We start from the raw sequence: 16,648 nt of genomic DNA on the forward strand, positions 1-16,648 counted from the left end.
AAGGACTTCACGGGTGCGCGCTGAAGGCCTTCTCCGCCGCTGGTGGGGCTGTCCTGGCCGCCTTGTATGGTGGTGGAGAGCTGGAAGCGAGGGCTGGAACACAAGCTTCTACTCCTCCATACTAGGCTGGCCCTGAATCAGCGGACTTTTTCCTGTCCCCACTAATTGAGTTTGTTGCTCTAAGGCCCCTGTCACACTGGGGCGGCGTCGGCAGTAAAGTGCCGCTATTCTTAGCGGCGCTTTACCGTAAATTTTGCGGCTCTATTCGCCCGATAGCGGGGCGGTTTTACACCCCCGCTAGCGGCTGAGAAAGGGTTAAAAGCCAACGCAAAGCATCTCTGCAGACACACCGCTCAAAAAAATGCTGCTAGCAGGACTTTTTTTCCCCAGTCCTACTAGCGCACCGCTCCGGTGTGAAAGCTCTCTGGGTTTTCACACTGGAGAGACAGCAGTGGCTGTTTCAGGTCGGTTTTCAGATGCTATTTTTAACATTATAGTGCCTGCAAACTGACCCAGTGTGAAAGGGGTCTTAAGACTTTCGTAATGGACATTGCATTATAGTAGAATTACTTTTGCTTGCACCAACAGCGGCCTTTAGCCCAAACTGCAGAACAAACTGCGTTCCTGTAAAACCGCAGGAGAAGTACAGCCAAACCAGCTTTGACTCTACTCCTCCTTTAACCACTTAAGGACCGCCTCACGCCGATATACATCGGCAGAATGGCACAGCTGGGCACAAGCACGTACAGGTATGTTGCCCTTTAACTGCACTTTTCGCTGTGAAAATGACAATGGTCCCAAAAATCTGTCAAAAGTGTCCGATGTGTCCGCCAGAATGTCGCAGTACCGGAAAAAAAAATAGCTGATCACCGCCATTACTAGTAAAAAATTTTTTTTATAAAAATGCTTTGTAGGGAGAAGAAAAAACAAGATCACTGTTTTCTGTAAACACAGTTCTGTGTTTTTGTGTGTGATTGGACCGATCAGCTAACTTCAGCCAAAATCATTGGCTGAAATCCACTGACAAACTTGTGTTTTTGCCCAATCAGGGATGGCAGGGGGCGCACACAAGTATGCCGCCAAGCCTAGAAGAAAGAGCCAACGTACAGGTATGTGATTGTGCATACATGGAGCATAGTAAACAGTTAACTATGCCCCAGCTATGAATGAATGAATAAAATAAAAAAAAGCAGTCAGTGATCAGTACCGATCACTGACTCTATTCATTAAGACAATGAAGGGACAGGTAAATTACACATTTACCAGCTCCTTCCCTGCTTTTCAATCCTGAAAAAAAATTATTAATAAAAATGCCATAAAACTATCCCCTATTTTGTAAACGCTATAACTTTTGCGCAAACCATTTCGGAGGTTTGTATGGTTGGTTTCCAACACAGACATTACTGCACCAGTCCTTAATGGTTACAAATGGTTGCAAATTACCATTTATTATTTAGGTGTGGGACTACCCCTTTTCCATACTAGATCTGGCATTACGGCGCCTTCTTACTGGTCACATTGCTCTATGTTCAATACTATGGCCCAATATGAATTCAAGCGGTGTTAAATCACAAGAGTAGGTATGCTATATAATCTTCTATATTTTCTAAATATTATTTAAATTGTTTAAGGGATCTTTCTATATACTGCAGTACTGGTGGGGAAATTATATCCCATCAGTAACACCGCAGTCCTATACATTCATGTGACTGTGGCAACATGTATTTCATGTATATATACATGTCTATATATATGACCTATACTAGTTACTTTATTATCTTCATAGATCCAACTACCCAATTTCATAAATATCTGCAATCTACCCAAGGGTACTGCATCACCCAGAACCCTGCGGATCTGACTCCCGCAGGGGGTGAAGGTGCTGCTTAGACGCGCCCCTGCCCGGTGGGCACTTTTCCAAATTCCCTCAGTCCTGCTTCTTGTGTCTCAGCTGGCGTTGCTCGACATCCCACAGTTGTTGGTGAGCATGTACATATATCATTTACGCGTGTTTTATATGAGCTTACTATTGAATTACATGAATGTATATTGTATACCCTGTAAAAAAAATATATATGTAACTAATTTATGTTTGTCTACATATTATCAGATAAGAGTGTGTCATAGATGACTGCTGCGCCCAGAAGACGCTTTGTGCGAAACATGTCGGCGACCAGCTGTTCCATTCATCTAATTCTTGTCGCATCTTATCTGTCACAGGGCAATCAATGATTTCAATCATTGTATTTTTTATATATTCTGTTTTCATGTATTTATAATAAATTTTGATATTTTTCTATATATTCTTCTGTACCTTGTATCATTGCTCACCTATTCATGACACGACACACCATGAAAAGTCCTAGATTACTGATACGGTTTTATTACCTATTCAGTTTGTTCTCTGCTCTTATATTTTGCGCAAACCAATCAATATTGCGATTTTTTTTTTACCAAAAATATGAAGAATACGTATCAGCCTAAACTGAGAAAAAAAATGTTTTTTTATATATTTTTTGGGGATATTTATTATAGCAAAAAGTAAAAAATATTGATTTTTTTTTTAAATTGTCCCCCTTTTTTTGTTTATATTGCAAAAAAAAAACAAAAAAAAAACGCAGAGGTGATCAAATGCCACCAAAAGAAAGCTCTATTTGTGGGAAAAAAATAACGCCAATTTTGTTTGAGAGCCTCGTCGCGCGACCGCTCAATTGTCAGTTAAAGCGGCGCAGTGCCGAATCGCAAAAAGGGGCCTGGTCTTTAAGCTGCATAATGGTCCGGGTCTTAGGTGGTTAATGTTCATTCAACTCAATGCATGAATATGAATTGGACAGAGGAGTGCAGGATATGTAGAGTTCTGTAGTCCAGCAGGCAGGGTTGACAACGCTGGTTGGGATTTCAATACGGAACACTCAAATGGGAAGTTAGGAGCACACTAGATTTCTGGCAGGTCAACAGGTATGTTCCTGTACTTGCAGCATCTTTAAAGGGATAACACATAGCTGAATGAACATGTATTGCAGAGAACAATTTTGTCCCGACATGCATTTGTACCCCAAATTTGCCCACTGAAGTCCATCCATTATGTAAACAGCGAAGTATTGCGGAGATGGTTTACACTTGCTGTTTGTATAACTAATTCTCAGTACACTTGTACTATACACACAGATGAATCATAAAAAAAATTCATGCTGAGAAATTGCATAAGCTTATTTAATAACACAATATCCAATTCATGAATGTGTTTCCCACAGTCACAAGACCGACCTTCCCAAATTGGGAGCTGAAAGCTTGAATGTGATTGTGGTTACAGGCAACATAGCCCTTGCTTAAGGGATAATAAAGCTGAACACAGGGCTGTATAATAGATTATAGCCTGGAAGAAGAGGGGGCAGAGGGAGAAGCGTGCTACATGCACATGTGCTGAAAAGGAAGGATACAGCAGAGAGATAGCGCATCAGTATTCTACAGCTCTTTCGCTTACCACAGCAGAGAGGTCCCTGAGAAGTTTTGGTTTACAGAAGTAGAGAATAGTCAGGTCACCATCCTGGTTTTGCTCTTTGCCTGAACAAAATTTCAAAACCTTTGGCAGGTAAAACAGAAACCAGATATGCATTGTAACTGTGTATTTAGCTGTTGGCCTAGAGTTCAGCTTAAAAGTGACACAAAAAAATAAATTCTGTTTAAATATGTATTCTTAACTCTCAGCATCCTCCAAATATCGTATTATTTGTTGTGCTGCTGTGATCTGACTTTCCTGTTATAAGGTGTCTACCATAGGCGTGCTCAGGGGGTGTGCCGGATGTGCCTGGGCACACCCTAATTAACCCGTGTGGCGCGGATTCCCCTGCTAATATTTCACCAAAGTCCCCCAATGCAGCTCCTAAAAAAAATTATAAAAAAATTACTGACACCAACATCTGACACCAACAACGTCTGACTTACGGACACCAACGACGTATGACCTACGGACACCAACGACATCTAACCTACGGACACCAACGAGGTCTGACCTACTGGACACCAACGTCGTCTGACCTACGGACACCAACGACGTCTGACCTACTGGACACCAACGACGTCTGACCTACGGACACCAACGACGTCTGACCTACTGGACACCAACGACGTCTGACCTACTGGACACCAACGACGTCTGACCTACTGGACACCAACGACGTCTGACCTACTGGACACCAACGTCTGCCCTACAGTCACCAACGACATTTGACCTAGCGACACCACCAACGTCTGACCTAGCGACACCAACGATTTCTGCCCTATTGACACCAACGTCTGCCCTACCGTCACCAACGACATTTGACCTACCGTCACCAACGACGTTTGACCTAGCGACACCACCGACGTCTGATCTAGCGACACCACCGACGTCTGATCTAGCGACACCACCGACGTCTGATCTAGCGACACCACCGACGTCTGATCTAGCGACACCACCGACGTCTGATCTAGCGACACCACCGACGTCTGATCTAGCGACACCACCGACGTCTGATCTAGCGACACCACCGACGTCTGATCTAGCGACACCACCGACGTCTGATCTAGCGACACCAACGACGTCTGACTTACCGACACCAACGACGTCTGACTTACCGACACCAACGACGTCTGACCTACCGACACCAACGTCTGACCTACTAACAAGTCCAATGCTCTACTGACGCCATCCCCTGCCCTACTAACACCATCCATGTTTTAATACATTTGGGGTGCACACCCTAATGCTATAGGCTGCACACACCTATGGTGTCTACCTTGGTTCTCCGTGGTCCCCACTGTATGTAGCCACCCTCTCTAGCTTGCTCCGAAGATGGACAAGAGCCTATGGACGATGGATTTTTGCAGTGTGCATAAAGCAGTAGTGCGCATGACCGCAACTAACGTGCGCTGCTCATTCCAAACAAATGGACGTGAGGATGAAAAAGAGTGGTTTGGGAGCTCACAGAGGACATTACAAGGAAGCATAAAACCACAGTAAAGCCCCATACACACCATTAGATTTTCTGCAGATTTTTGTCTTCATATTTACCAAAACCATGTAGTGCAAGGGCCTGCCTGATTGCATACAAATTGAAACTCTTATGCCGCGTACACGCGACCGTTTTTCATGACGTGAAAAATGCCATTTTTTTAATTCTCGATTGAAATTTCTCGATGTGAAAAATGGGCATTAAAAATCGTCGATTTTCACGTCGTGAAAAACGGTTGTGTGTAGGCTTTAACAATGGGAAAAAAGTGCGCATGCTCAGAAGCAAGTTATGAGACAGGAGCGCTCGTTCTGGTAAAACTAGCGTTTTGTAATGGAGATAGCACATTCATCACGCTGTAACAGACTGAAAAGCACGAAGACTGAAAAGCGCAAATTGTTTCTCACCAAACTTTTACTAACACGAAATCAGCAAATACAGCCCAAGGGGTGGCGCCATCTGAATGGAACTTCCCCTTTACGTGTTGTACGTCACCGCGCTTTGCTCGAGCATTTTTTTTTATCACGATCGGGTGTAGGCAAGGCAGGCTTGAGAGGAATCACGTCGAGAAAAACTTTGTTTTTTTCCACGACATTAAAAACGACCGTGTGTACGCGGCATTAGGATTTGACCTCATATTATATGGTGTTGGTAAATCTGAAGACAAAAATCTGCAGAAAATCTAATAGTGTGTATGGGGCTCAAGAAACAAATTTAACGGAAAATAGACTACAGGGCAATTAAGTAGTGCATGTGTATGGAATATTTTTGAAGAAGGATATCGTTCAGGTCCCATTATAATAAAAAAGATATGGTGCTGCGCTCCAAGTAATAGAAAACAAATAAAGTGCTCAGTAAATTCATGAATCACTGAGCACTTTATTTGTTTTCTATTACTTGGAGCACAGCACCATATCTTGATTTTTTTTATTATATTTCCTGCTGGGTAGTGTTTGACCCAATCAGTGTTTGCCGCAACCAAGCACTATGGCCCAGATTCTCAAAGGAGATACAACGGCGGATCTCTGAGTCTGGGCGGTCGTATCTATGCGCCTGATTCTTAGAATCACGCCCCCCTGTTCCACATTTGAATTAGGCGGGCTTACGCCGGCCTATTCACGCTACGCCGCCGCAACTTACGGAGCAAGTGCTTTGAGAATACAGCACTTGCCCGTCTAAGTTGCGGAGGCGTAGCGTAAATAGGATACGCTACGCTGGAACAAAGATACGCCGATCTACGAGAATCTGGCCCTATATTTATTATAGTTTAGGCAGCCCGGGAATATTAATTTCATCTGTTCAGGGCCCATTCACATCAGATGCACTGGGATGCATTTTCGATTGAACGCATAGGTGTGCGCAGCCTTTGGCATTAGGGTGCGCACCCCAAAGCTCAAACACACTCTACCAATCACGATGTTCATTCAGAAAGGGAAGGGGCTGGTAAATGGCATACTTACTGGCCGCTTCCCCCACTCACCCTAAAACATCCACAGCAACAACTGGTGGGAGAGGGGGTAAGCCAGCAGTGCTTTGGGGGGGAAGGAGGGGGAGCCAGGTCAGTAGGGGGAATCTGTTCTGCACAGGGTGATTGGGGTGTGCCTGGGCACACCTGGCACACCCTGTGCGCACGCCTATGCATAGACAGTCCAAAATCCAGCTTATCCTATGGGCATTAGTCACACTATTGCAGTGCAGTCCAAAAAAAGTACAGCAAGCTTCATTTTTCTGCTGTGCAATTGCACAGAAACGCATGTAAATGCATGAAACGGAATTGAAGCTCAGCGCAGTGCAAATAAAAGCCCAAAGAAGAAAAGATGCAAGTGACCTCAAAAGAAAACGGAAGCCTGGGAAAAATGCATGCTATTGCATGCACATGTGCGTAAAAAACGTGTGTCAAATGTACGTCACTGCGCATGCACGTAAAAGCGCGCGTCAATTGCACGTCACTGCGCATGCACGTAAAAATGCGTGTCAAATGCACGTCACTGTGCATGCACGTAAAAACGCATGTCAAATGCACGTTACTGCACATGCATGTAAAAACTTGCGTCAATTGCACGCCACTGCGCATGCACGTAAAAATGCGTGTCAAATGCACGCCACTGTGTATGCACGTAAAACGCATGTCAAATGCACGTTACTGCACATGCATGTAAAAACTTGCGTCAATTGCACGTCACTGCGCATGCACGTAAAAACGCATTTGACAAATGCACGTCACTGCGCATGCACGTAAAAACGCACAGTTTATGTCGTGATTGGGCTCCTAGGGCCACTTTACTAAAAGAGACTCATATTGCTATGGGTAATGACATACAGAAAATTGTAACACTCAAATAGAAACTTGCTTATAGTGTGATAACATCTCTGGTTGCTGTGATCTATGGTGCGATTGTGTTTTGTACTTTGCATTTTAGTTAAGAAAAAGAACAAAAAAGTCCTATTCACTTGTTTCTGTTTTGATGGAGTAAAAATCTTCCAAATGCATGTGAAGTGAAAATCCCATTTAATTCTAAGTGCCTGGTTCATCTCCATGCACTGCAGTATATAGGGGTTCTCTCCGGCCACATTCACCCCTATGTGTGCGTTACCATGCATGATGCATTGCACACAGAACAGTGTAAATCCAGCCTAAATACTACATTATATACTAACAGACTAAATGCTACATTATATACTAACAGACTAAATGCTACATTATATACTAACAGACTAAATGCTACATTATATACTAAAGCTGGCCATACACCATACAATTTTCTTATTCAATTTCCTTTAGATTTACCTTTAACTGTGTAGTAGAAGAGCCTGCCTGATTGCATATACCGTATTTATCTGGCTAGAACGCGCCCCGGCGTATAGCACGCACCCCCGAACTTGAAGGAAAATTCATGGAAAAAAAAAAATACTTACAGTTTGGATGCCCCTCGTCGGTGTCTTGCCCGTCGTCCATCGCGTCCTGCCCGTTTTCCATCGCGTCCATCGGCGGCTCGTCCGGTCCGGCGTCCTTCTGCGGCCATCGTGGTGTCCTCCCCGCTCGATCCCCGCGCTGTGTTTGAACCACTGCGCCTATATATACTGAGCGCAGTACACTCAGGTATAGTCGGGCAGGCTCGGCTCCTCTCGCGTAAAGGACGTACAGGACACACAGGACGTGACCGCGAGAGGAGCCGTGCCTGCCCGACTATACCCGAGTGTACTGCGCTCGGTATATGCCGGCGCAGTGGTTCAAATACAGCGCAGGAAGCGGGTATCGGCGTATATATCGCGCACCCACGATTTTGCCCTGATTTTCAGGGCAAAAAAGTGCGCGGTATACGCCGATAAATACGGAAAATTAAAAGTGTTTAGATTTGACCTTCTATTATATGGTTTTGGTAAATCTAAAGGAAATCTTTAGAAGAAAATTGTACAGCCTCGTACACACGATCGAATATCTGATGGAATCGAATCCGATGGATTTTTTCGTCGGATACCCGATGAAGCTGACTTTCATCAGTCTTGCCTACACACCATCGGTCAAAAATCCGACCGTGCCAAAACGCAGTGACGTAAAACACTACGACGTGCTGAGCAAAATGAAGTTCAATGCTTCCGAGCATGCGTCGACTTGATTCTGAGCATGCGTGGATTTTTGACCGATGGACTTCCACACAGACGATCGTTTTTTTATCCATAGGAAAAATTTTAAAACATGTTCTAGTTTTTTTTCGCCGATGGAAAACAAACCGATGGGGCCCACACACGATCGGTTTGTCCGATGAAAACAGTCCATCGGTCTTTACAGGTGTACGTGTGTACAGGGCTTTAAATGTATGGCCAGCCTAACAGACCGAATGCCTGTGATTGAATAGTACAGTTGTAGATTAAATGTCCCCGGAAATATCTCTGCTCGTATCAGATAAACGCACATCTAACCTCATCATTTTCTGCCTTTTATTTCCACATCACTTTTATTCAATCATTTTTGATATATCAACCTATTCTTTTTTTTCTTCTGCAGAACACCCAATAAAAATGCTAAAAAAATATTTACGTTTGAGTGTCATAAACGTAAAGCGCCAGTTCACATATGCGCAATGCGTTTTTATTTCTCATCATTGAACTCTATTAGAACGTGAGTTTCAATGGAAACGCATCAGAGAGGCAGCATTCAGGACTTTGATTCGCTTTCTAATGGAGTTGAATGGTAGCGTGGCTAAAAAAATGTGCATAAAGATATGACGCAAACAAAATGCGAACCGGCCCCGATGTATAGCGCTATTTGGTTCTTCGCTCTCTGCACTACTGTGATGTCTTGGAAACATCGCAGCGCAGTGTTCCTTAAAATGATATTCAAATATTGCTGACTACGTAGTTGAAGCAGTCATGGCAATTCCTTTCTTTATGGTCAAGTATGAATCACCTGTGCATAGTGTAAAGAGTAGCTGTATGTGTGCAGGTGAAGGAGGTGCAGTAAAGGCACACGCACACGTTACCTGCTCTCTCTGTCTTTCTGCTGTTTCCGGATGGAATTATCGGCTGTCAGGGTCCAGTAGGTCAGGTGCAGCTCAGGGAGATGCAGGGAGGTTGCAGGCGTCTATTGCTGTGAGCCTGGGGATAGTACACGTAGCTTTAGTGCACGGTTGGGGAAGGGGTGGGGTCTGGCAGCATCTCACATGCAAAAAACTAAACAAGCCCTAGAAGCTCTTCCAGCTGTGGCACATGCTCAGCTCTGCCAGTTGTCACATTGGAGCTCTGTAAGTAAATGTTCCCATTCTTATTTAGAAAGAACACCTAGGTAAATATGCAGCGTTCCTGAAACAATGTGCTTTAATGCGATAAGTCGGGGAGACATTGTGTTTTCCAACCCTTGCAGACAAGTGGCCGTTCCTAAGGTCATTGCTTTTCTACATGAGTAGAATTTCTAACAAAACTTTCTACGAAAACTCGCTGAACATTCGATTAATTCATGAATCTTGTTCAAAAGTACTTCAGATTGGCTTTTAACATTTGATTTTAGAACGAATATACTTTCCAAAAACAAAAACCACATTCGCTGTTAGAAATTTGTTTGTTTGAGCAGTGGGGCTGATGCTCAATTTTCTCGATCGATCAATCGATGCTTTCCCCCCCGTCGCTCGCTCGCCCGTTAGGCCCCCCACCAGTCCCACTTTTACGCAATCCAGATCGTGGCTTCCCCTCCTGCGTCTCCTTCTCGGCCAATCAGGACTTGCGGATATACGGGTCTTAGGACTCCCGCCCATTCGGGTCTCAGGACCCGCTTTCAGATTCGACGGGAGGAGAAACAGAAAGACATTAGCGAATGTTAATTTGCTAATGTCAGACAACTGGGTGGGCTCAGGGCGCAGTGCTCTGTGCCCCGAGACCACCCTTTTGGCTGCATTCACACTATAACGCGGCGTATTTTGCCGCGACAAATTGCGGCGTATTGTACTGCGATTTGCCGCGACAAAACGAGTCGTTTTAACCTTTTTTTTTTTTATTTACAAAACATTGTTAACATTGTTGTCTATGCCGAACGCCGAAAGCCGCCTGAAAAAAAGGGTCCGGGACTTGTTTTGAGCTTCAGGCGTACGGCGTTTCGGCGTGGAGATGTGAACCATCTCCATAGACATCAATGTTAAATCACCCCTCCAGCGGCACGAGCGTCAGGCGTAAATACGCCAAGGTGTGAATGCAGCCTTAAAGACCCCTTTCACACTGAGGAGTTTTTCAGGGGGTACAGCGCTGCTATACCGCCTGAAAAACTTCTGCACTGCATACTCAATGTGAAAGCCCAAGGGCTTTCACACTGAGGCAATGAGCTGGCGGGAGAGAAAAAAATCTCCTGCCAACAGCATCTTTGGAGCGGCATGTATACCGCTCCTTCCCATTTAAAACAATGGGAAACCGCGGCAATACCGCCCGCAATGCGCCTCTGCAGAGGCGCATTGCGGGCGGTAATAACCCTTTATTGGCTGCTAGCGGGGGTTAATACCGCACCGCTAGCGGCCGAACGCGACGGTATAGCGCCGCTATTTTTAGCAGTGCTATACCGCCACCGCAGCTCCCACTTCAGTGTGAAAGGGGCCTTAAGCACTAACCGACCAGTCACTGTCATTATACTGTGGCAGGTTGGCTCTCTCCCGCAAATCGCTGTAGCTGTACGGGGGTCCTTAAAACAGCTATAGCAGGCGTACGCGGGGGATCCGATGCGTGTGGCCGGGGGTCGCGATGACTGCCGGCCACGCGAGATCACGGGGATGTGTGTGTAAACACACACACATCCCTGTTCTGACGGGAGAGTAGAGACAGATCGTCTGTTCCCAAGTAGGAACAGTGATGCGTCTCCTCCCCCAGTCTGTCACACCCCCCCCCCCAGTTAGAAACACACACAAGGTAACACATTTAACCCCTTGATTGCCCCCTAGTGTTGACTCCTTCCCTACCAGTGACATTTAAACAGTAATCAGTGCATTTTTATAGCACTGATCGCTGTGTAGATGTCAATGGTCCCAAAAATTAGTCTGATCTGTCCGCCGCAATGTCGCAGTCCTGCTAAAAATCGCAACTTGCCGCCATTACTAGTAAAAAAAAAAAAAAGAAAAAAGACATAAATCTATTCCCTATTTTGTAGACTTTCTAACTTTTGCACAAAGCAATCAATATACTTACTGTGATTTTCTTTACCAGAAGTATGTAGAATAATATATATTGGCCTAAACTGATGACATTTTTTTTTACATTTTTTGGGGGGATATTTATTATAGCAAAATGTATAACATGTTTGTTTTTTTCCCCAAATTATAGCTCTTTTTTTGTTTATAACGCAAACATAAAAACCATAAAGGTGATCAAATGCAACAAAAAAAAAAGCTCTATTTGTGGGGGAAAAAGGAAGTCAATTTTGTTTGGGTACAGCATTGCACGACCGCGCAATTGTCAGTTAAAGCGACGCAGTGCCGTATCGCAAAAAGTGTCCTAGTCATTAAGGGGGAAAATCCTTCCAGGGCTGAAGTGGTTAAAGCCAATTAGAGGCTCAGGCTCTGACCAGGTGCTTCAGAAAAATAAATAAAACACCATTGGAATCCATGCGCATGGATTGGGGGGGGGGGGGGGGGGGGGCTAAGTCTCCTACGCCGTCGTATCTTAAAGTGTAATTTTTAGGCTAGCAGCTAGGTGGCGCTTCCGTTGAGTTTGGCGTAGAATATATAAATGACTAGATACGCCGATTCACGAATGTACGCTTGCCCGTCGCAGTAAAGATACGCCGTTTACGTAAGGTGATTCCTGGCGTAAAGATAAAGATGCCCCCTAGATGGCGTAGCCAATGTTAAGTATGGCTGTCGTTCCCACGTCGAAATTTTACGTTGTTTACGTAAGTTGTCCGTGAATGGGGCTGGACATAGATTACGTTCACGTCGAAACCAATACGTCCTTGCGGCGTACATTGGAGCAATGCACACTGGGATATGTACACGGATGGTGCATGCGCCATTCATAAAAAACATCAATCACGTCGGGTCACCCCCCATTAACATAAAACACGCCCCCTCATCCTCATTTGAATTAGGCGCACTTACGCCGGCTCCATTTAGGCTACGCCGCCATAACTTAGGAGGCAAGTGCTTTGTGAATACAGCACTTGCCTCTCTGACTTACGGCGGCGTAGCTTAAATACGATACGCTACGCCGCCTGAAAGATGCGCCGCCGTACCTGAATCTGGATATATACCTACGAAAGATTTTACCCCCTTCACGACCAGAGCAATTTTTGCTATTCGGCACTGCACTATTTTAACTTGACAAGTCGTGCAACACTGTATGCAAATTTAATTTATGTCTTTTTTTTTTTTTTTACACAAATACTTTCTTTTGATGGTACTTGGTTACCACTGTTTTTTTCTTTTTTGCGATATAAAAAAAAAAAAAAGAAGAATTTAGAAAAATGTAATATATATTTTCTGCTATACAAGATATCCAGTAAAAAATAAATGAAACTTCTTCATGAATTTAGACCAAAATGTATTCTGCTACATGTTTTTGGTAAAAAAAAAATCCCAGTAAGTGATTATTTGGTTTGCGTGAGAGTTTTAGCATCTGGTAGAGACACTGGAATTGTGTTTATTATTTTTTTATACTAGTAACGGTGGTTATCAGTGACTTATAGTGGGACTGTAGTAGTATGCTGGGAAATCTGACACTGACATCAATAGTGACACTAATACAGTGATCAGTGCTAAGACTATACACGGTACTAATGACACTGGCTGGGAAGAGGTTAACATCTAGAGACGATCAAGGGGTTAAATGTGTGCCTAACAATGTTTAGTGTGTGTGTGTGTGTGTTAAGTTCTGCTTTTACTAAGCGATCTTGCTGTTTTTTCCCCTGTTTTGCAGGGATTATAAAACAGCACGATTGCCTGTCAGAATTCAGAGCGGCTGTGTTGTTCATAACTCTGAAGTGACGGAGCCGATCAGTGGTTGCCGGCGGTCAATCATTGGCTGGCACCCGCTGATCGGCTTGTTCTGTAATTAATCATAGCACAGCTGGGGCGGCGGGCGCGCGTCCCCTACCTGAAATTGGACCATATATCAGATACACAATCCAGCGCACAGAGGCTGCTTTGCTGCTGTACATGTAAGGCTGCATTTACACCTTAGCGCTGCATTTTGTACCGCGATTTGCCGTGACAAATTGCGGCGTTTTTTACCGCGATTTGCCATGACAAAACACAGTGTTTTTTACTGCGGTTTTCGCTGGAGGGGTGATTTACACATTGTCGGCTATGCCGAACGCCGAAGCCGAAAAAAAAGGGTCAGGGACTTGTTTTGAGCTTCAGGCGTACGGCGTTTCGGCGTTTGGCGTGGAGATGTGAACCATCTCCATAGAGAACAATGTTAAATCACCCCTCCAGCGTATTTCAGGCTGCAATAGCGTTGGGCTTCAGGCGTTAAAACGCCTAGGTGTGAATGGAGCCTAAGTGAGGTCAGCAAGCAGTTAAAGTGTAACTAAAGACAAAACGTTTTTTGTTTTGTTTTGGTTTTTATTGCTGTCCCCATTACGGAGCGTCACCCTCTCTATTTGTCCTATTTACCATTATCATCAAAAGTAATAGTAAATGTAAATCACAAACTTTGGGTTGTCTAGAATAGTAATAGAGGTGAAACCTTCCAATGGGGACACCAGTCCTGGTGACAACCAGGGATTCCCTCACTTTGGAGATTTCCTCTCACTTCCTGTTTTGGCTTTGGGAAAGGAAGTGAAGAAAAATCTCACCAATGGGACACAGATTGCAGAAAAAAAAAACTGAAAGGAGTTATAACCAATCCTTACTTTATTCAAAATGAAAAAAAAAAAAAAGTACTTTAAAAAAGGCTTCATTGATCGACACAATGATTGCTACTGTATCCTATGGTGCCTGTTCACACCTAAGCATTGAAGCGTGATGCTCAAAGCTTCAAAAGGTACATGAGCTTATTTGGGGCAGTGTCAAGTGTTTTTATTGTCTATAGACTTCAGTGGGAGCCCCTGAAAAATATTCACAACGTGTGTTATTTACACAATTTTTGGTTTCTCCTTTTAATTAGCTAAAGTAAAAAAAAAATAAAGGATGAAAACCACATATACAGTACTTTAAGAATGCTTGAAGATATTGAAGCTCAAACGTGAACCCAGTCTTACTGATCAGCAGTACGTTATCAGAAAGTGGGCTCTTCAATTGTGATGCGTTGCAGCTGCTCATGGTCCCCATGCCATTTGGTTTGAAAAAGACTATATTCCGACCATGTGTGGGCCCCATCTGACTTTTTTCCGTCGGAGTTTAGAAATAAAACATGTTTTTCCGGTGGAAAAAAATCCTATCGGAAATTCTGATCGTCTGTGTGGAACTCCAACGGAGAAAAAAACACGCATGCTCAGAATCAAGTTGACGCATGTTTGGAAGCATTGAACTTAATTTTTCTCGGCTCGTCGTAGTGTTCTACATCACCGCGTTTTGGACGGTCGGAATTTGGTTTGACAGTGTGTATGCAAGACAGCTTGAACGGAATTCCGACAGAAAATTCCATCGGATTTTATCCCATCAGAAGTTCCGATCGTGTGTACAGGGCATAAGGTTAAAGCTCCCACAATCTTCAATTTGACTCAGGAAACAGGTGACTGTGGTTTATATTACGAAACATGTTCTCTTTGGAAATTGAAAATAAGCCTGAGAATGAAAACCCTTATGCATCATACTAAGCAGTATGTCGGTGTAGAACAATACTTCAACTACCCTTTCCTTATGTTTATTTTGTATATTTTTATTTTCTATTTCTGATTACATCATCCTACTTAAAGTTAGTACAGGCTGTGTCATTGTATATCGTGATGTCCTACCAGTCCTGCAGTTTGAACCCAATTGGGGTAGGCTGGTCTAGGTCATCAAGGCCCGAACTAAGGCCCAGATTCTCAAAGGACTTACGACGGCGTAGCGCCATGTACGCCGTCGTAAGTCCGAATGAGTGCCATCGTATCTATGCGGCTGATTCTTATGCCGCATACACACCATCACTTTATGTGATGAAAAAAAACGACACTTTCTGTGAAGTAAAAAATGACGTTTTTGAAACTTCAATTTTCAAAGACGAAGTTGCCTACACACCATCGTTTTTCTCACAATGTTCTTGCAAAGTGAGGTTACGTTCCACCACGTTTTACCATTGAAGCTCGCTTCATAAGTAGCTTCTGGGCATGCGTGGATGAAAAAACGTCTTAGAAAACGACGTTTTTTGCTACACACGGTCAATTTCTGTGAAGTAAAAAGTGCACTTTTGAAAAACGACACATAAAATTGAAGCATGCTTCAATTTTTTTTGGTCGTTTTTTACAAGACATAAAACGATGTTTTTCCCCACACACAGTCAATTAAAGTGACGGTGTGTACGCGGCATTAGAATCAGTTATGCATAAATTCGGCTAAGAAACGAGCAGTGTAAGTCTCTTACACCGTCGTATCTTAGGGTGCATATTTACGCTGGCCGCTAGGTGGCGCTTCCGTAGATTTCCGCGTCGAATATGCTAACGAGCTAGATACGCCAATTCACGAACGTACGTGCGCCGGCGTAGCAAGATACGTCGTTTACGTAAGACATACGCCGGCGTAAAGTTACCCCTCATAAAGCAGGGGTAAGTCATGTTAGGTATGAACGTCGGAACAGCGCCATGTTTTACGTCGTTTGCGTAAGTCATCCGTGAATGGGGCTGGACGTAAGTTACGTTCACGTCGACTAGGCATTGAGCGGGAGTAATTTAATTTGAAAATTCACCGTGATACTGAGCATGCGCGCGTTAAAAAAAAAGCATAATTTACATGGGGTCATGATTAGTTTACATAAAACACTCCCCCCTGTTCCTCATTTGATTTAGGCGCGCTTACGCCGGCACATTTACGATACGCCGCCGTAACTTTAGACGCAAGTGCTTTGTGAATACAGCACTTGCCTCTCTAAGTTGCGGCGGCGTAGCGTAACTACGATACGCTACGCCCGCCTACATTTATGCCGCTGACTGTGAATCTGGCCCTAAGTCTATAAGCTAGGCCTTTACAGTTTTATGTATCACAATGATATATTATATGAACAGCAACTTTGTCCTTTATGCTTTTGATGTATGGTTGTACAACCTTAAT

The 16,648-nt window shown here is 43.9% G+C and overlaps 1 protein-coding gene across 1 annotated transcript in view; it reads right to left on the minus strand.

Annotated features, from left to right (window-relative positions):
• Positions 1-9,645, minus strand: part of BHLHA15 (basic helix-loop-helix family member a15) — a 66,598-nt gene extending 56,953 nt beyond the window's left edge. Inside the window, exon 1 of the mRNA XM_040356797.1 lies at positions 9,473-9,645. The gene's annotated coding sequence lies outside the window, so the exon portion shown is untranslated. The remainder of the gene's footprint in view (positions 1-9,472) is intronic.
• Between the last annotated feature and the right edge of the window lie 7,003 nt (positions 9,646-16,648).

This window comes from Rana temporaria, chromosome 6 (genome assembly GCF_905171775.1).
Source record: "Rana temporaria chromosome 6, aRanTem1.1, whole genome shotgun sequence".
Lineage (NCBI taxonomy): Eukaryota > Metazoa > Chordata > Amphibia > Anura > Ranidae > Rana > Rana temporaria.